This window comes from Galeopterus variegatus, unplaced genomic scaffold, assembly GCF_000696425.1.
Source record: "Galeopterus variegatus unplaced genomic scaffold, G_variegatus-3.0.2 Scaffold5197, whole genome shotgun sequence".
Taxonomy (NCBI): Eukaryota; Metazoa; Chordata; class Mammalia; order Dermoptera; family Cynocephalidae; genus Galeopterus; species Galeopterus variegatus.
Genome location: NW_007731308.1, coordinates 26,315 through 30,969, shown reverse-complemented (window position 1 = coordinate 30,969; position 4,655 = coordinate 26,315). Strand labels below are relative to the sequence as shown.

At 42.8% G+C, this 4,655-nt stretch overlaps 1 pseudogene; it reads left to right on the top strand.

The window, feature by feature from the left end:
- Positions 1 to 2,981: 2,981 nt before the first annotated feature.
- LOC103604510 lies at positions 2,982 to 3,992 on the top strand (annotated as a pseudogene).
- The last annotated feature ends 663 nt before the right edge of the window (positions 3,993 to 4,655 follow it).

Genomic DNA, 4,655 nt, shown 5'->3' with positions numbered 1-4,655 from the left:
CTGATCTTAGGGGTATCAAAGAACAAAATTACAGCAAATTTAGTTGAAGATCTCAGTTGGCTTTACTGTCATTCTAGAATCACAGGCAACAAGTTATTCCATAAAACAGATTGTTTCCAATGAGTCAAGCAGATGAGGTTGGTTTTATAGATAGAAAAAGACTACAGAAAGCAGAAACAAAGAACAAAGAGCAAATTGGTCATTTCAAAGTTACTTTCCTTGTAAGGTGGGGCAGGAAAAAAGAAGAAAAATAACATCAGGTTACTTCAGGCTATCTCTTTTGTGAAAGGATTAAAGCAGAGGGAACTTCATTAGCATACGTATTGATGATAGGGGAAATTGGCTGTTATCTTTCTCCTGACTTCTTTTTTTTTTTTTTTTTCCTAAAAGATGACCCGGTAAGGAGATCTTAACCCTTGACTTGGTGTTGTCAGCACCATGCTCACCCAGTGAGCTAACCGGCCATCCCTATATGGGATCCGAACCCGTGGCCTTGGTGTTATCAGCACTGCACTCTCCCGAGTGAGCCACGGGCCGGCCCCTCTCCTGACTTCTTAGAAGGTCAGACCACAGGCTAAAGTGACGTGGAAATTAGCAGGGGTGACTCCCTTTTGATTTTTAGTCTGGTCTTTTGGGACCTAATGCAGGAACTTAGTCTAAAACAATAGCTTCCTATAATTTTTATTTAAAAGGAGAGCATCCTGTCTTTCACCATTAAGTACAGTGTTAGTTGTAGTGAGATGGAATAGGGCTAGGCCTATCAACAAAACTGACTCCATTTTCCCTGCAGAGGACACTTTGTTACTTTTCCACTCCTCAGTTATGAGATTCCCCAGGGTGCATGATTACCAACTGTTACCTTTGTTTAAAACTTATTATTAGCTACCCAATCTTTCTTTTCCCTTAATTGTAAAATTAAGTTACAGATTAACCTTAAGACTCCTTCAGGAGTTCCCCAATGCACACAAAGCTTTAAGGTAACCACTACAGTGACTCTCCTGGGATGATGATAATGAACACGACCATCATCTTGGACCTACTGAGCAGACAGGAGGACCAAAGCCCTAACTGAGCATGTGCTCACGATGCAACTAGGAAGAATAGAATGGAACGCCTCCAGAGGCAGAATGATGACACTGGCCTGCACCCCTCCCCGCCTTCCTTTTAAAGGACCTGCCTCTTTTCCCTTTAAAGCTTCTCTGTAGCTACCTCCCTTATGCATAAGTCTATTTCCTCTTTTAATAAAACATTGGTTGCTTTACTGCTGGGTGCATTGTTCATGTCTATGACTTTGGGACCCAAGAGCCTATTTCGGTAACAGTAGATTTTTCATAGATGTTCTTTATCAGGTTTAGGAAATTCCTTTCTATTCCCAGTTTGAGTTTTTATCACAGGTTAGATGAAGAACAATACGTGAAGCCTGAGACATCAGCAAACACAAAAACAGCATATGCCATATGGCTTGACTTTTTTGAAACTTAGTCAAGTACCACTTCAACTTGAAGGGATTTTAATTATTGTAAAAGACTGCAAATGCATATTAACATGTATCACAGTAAGACTGGAATTATTTATTTATTTATTATTATTATTTTTTTAATTGAATTGTCAAGCTCTTTTACTTGCCCGTAATCCTGCCAATTGGGCCAACTGTCGAGCTAGGGCTGGGTCTGGAGCTCACATACCCCTCAAGCCCATTCACAGACTGGGTCACAAACTCTTCACATGCCAGGCTGGGTCCCCAGACCCCTCACATGCCAGGCTGGGTCACCAGACCCCTCACCCACACAGGTCTATGAACTAGGTAACTGGCGAAAAGGTCCTTGGAGCCATAGGTTTGAGAGCATGGCCAAGCATAGCGCGGATGCCTGGGGCAGAGGCCAGCCAAGTGGTGGGGCCACCCATGTGCACTAACTCCACCCCCCCACACACAATTTGCTTACAAAGAATGTGCCGCATCACCCCCAACTGTACCTAAGGCAAGGAGGCCTAATTAAATTATTCTGTTTTCCCAACATGAATCAAAATTGATTATACATATTTTGGGGGTTCAACATTGAGATATGTTGATCAAATCAATATTACTAGCATATACATTGTTACAAATCGTAATTATTCTTTTTTTTTTTTTTTTTTTAAAGATGACCGGTAAAGGGATCTTAACCCTTGGCTTGGTGTTGTCAGCACCATGCTCAGCCAGTGAGCAAACCGGCCATCCCTATATGGGATCCGAACCCAGGGCCTTGGTGTTATCAGCACCTCACTCTCCCGAGTGAGCCACGGGCCGGCCCGAAATCATAATTATTCTTTATGCCCCTTGTCCAATCTCTCCCTATTCCCCTCTATCTCCCCCCGACCCCCCTCTAATTACCCTAGATTTCTTCTCTTCTTCTGAAAGAATAATGGTTACTCTGTTGATTTGTTGCCTAGATGATCTGTCCAATGCTGAAAGGTGTGATCAGGTCCCCCAATATTATCACAGAGCAGATGCTTCTTCTGTCACTCTGGAATGGGTTTTGTGGAGAGAGACATCATCTCTGCTTGTGACTCTACTTTGGCAATGCACTCCAGTGGTTGACAGACCATCTGCGTGGGGGTTGTGGCATCTAGCTGCTTTTGTGGCAGCCATGGTTATTGTGGTGGCTGTGGTGGGCCACCCACACGGAGGTGATGTTTTTGGCATGCTCCTTTGTGCTGGCAGTGTGCCTGGTTATGGGGAGTGTCTGGTCCCCAGCTTCAGACCTCAGGTTCCTGGGTGGGCACTGAGGCGCTGGTGCGGTGTGCCTGGTTGTGGGAAGGGGGGTCCGGTTCCCTTCTCCATGCCTTGGGTCCCTGGGCGGGCCTCAAGGTGCAAAACTGGAAATATTTAAAAGCAATTTAATGAGAAAATTTAATGTGAGAGATAGTGAAAGTCAGTAACTCATTTACAGAGAATGATTTTACAAATTATTCAAATTGGCGCACAGTGAGGCCTGGAGCCTGTGTGCCCTGGGCAGGCATGCCCACCTCTGGCCCACCCCCACCATAGCCAAAAGGGAGCACTGAGGTGATGCTGGCACCCACTCCCCTTCTGCAGCTGGTCACCCACATCTTTGATGTGCATGTCCTCCTTCTGGACACTGAACGGCTACATTCAGTAGTGTTTCAAGAAATATGTGATCTCTGTGAAAAGAAATACACCTGGGGTGTAAAGTCCCTGGTTATGGGTCGACTGGCATTAAAGGTGGCTCAGGTTATGATAGACATCTTGCAGCTCCTGATGTCCAAAGAGGAGCTCGTGGGAAAAAGCCAAGTGAAATTAAAGGAGGTGTTCCCCATGGCTGCTCTCATTCCAGGGGCCAAAAAGCTCATCTGCCATCTGCAAAAACACAACATATCCTTATGCCATTGCCACCAGCTTGGGGTTTGTATCGTTTGAAATGAAGACAAATGGACACAAGAAATTCTTCATTTTATTAGTGTTTTGGAAGATGATCCCAAAGTGAAGAATGGTAAACCATACTCCAACATATTTCTAGCTTGTGCCAAGAGGTTTTCTTCTCCTCCTCCTGTGGAAGTGTCTCATCTTTCAAGATACTCCCACTGGGGTGGATGTGGCCCTGGCAGCCGGGATGCAAGTGGTCATGGCTCCAGATGGAAACCTGAGCCAAGTCTTAACCAGAAAAGCCACCCTGGCGCTGAATGCCCTGCTGGACTTTCAGCTCGAGCTTTTCGGTCTGTCCTCCTATGAGTGTGGGAGCAGTCCATAATGTGGCTCTGGGCATCATGGCATCCTGAGCTCACTTTCATAATCCAAATTGCTGAGGGAAAGGGGAATGGAAATTGACAACTTTTATTGCAACCTGCATAGTGATTTTTAGCCTTGAAAAATTTGCGTTTTCATTCTGGGTTTTGCTTGGGTCACTATCTCTACAGTGTTGGTAGACTAAAACTTGACATTTGAAGACAAAAAAAGTAGAGACAGCCCAGATCAAAGATCAAATGTTAATTACTGGTGAGGGTCTTGGTAGTGACAACAGTGACCTACACATGGCAGAAATGGTGGAACAGAGAAAGAGAGGCTCTCACATGCTATCCATCTGAAAAATCAAGCTGATACAGTACACGATGAAGTGAATATACACAATATATATACAGACCAGTATGTGAATATGCATGCATGTTATATGTGTGTATATATATATATATATATATGCATTCATATATATATGTAAAATATATACTTTTCCAAGTCAAAATGAAATTATATTTCTGTTCATTTCTTTTTCATTTTAGTTTTTCTGAACATTGGCTGGAAAATGTAAACTATATATGCATATATGTATGTAAATATATTTATATGTATTATATATTACTTCACTCTCCTCAGTGTTGATGTTAACATGCAGTAGCAACTGATAAAGTGAGGTGATAAATATTTCTGGTTTGTAATCTGAGTTGGGAAAGCCATGTTTTGGTGAGTCCTAGGAGATAATTCTCTTATTAGCTAGCATTAAAATTCCTTTTGTGATCTCAAAATATCTCTTTGGACCTTTACTCAATGACTACCTCTGAGCTGTATCATCAACAATTTTAGTGTGAACACAGCTGTAGCATATATCTTGTATCTATATTCTTCTCTACATTGAAGAATGTTTTCTACCTGAGAAAAATCA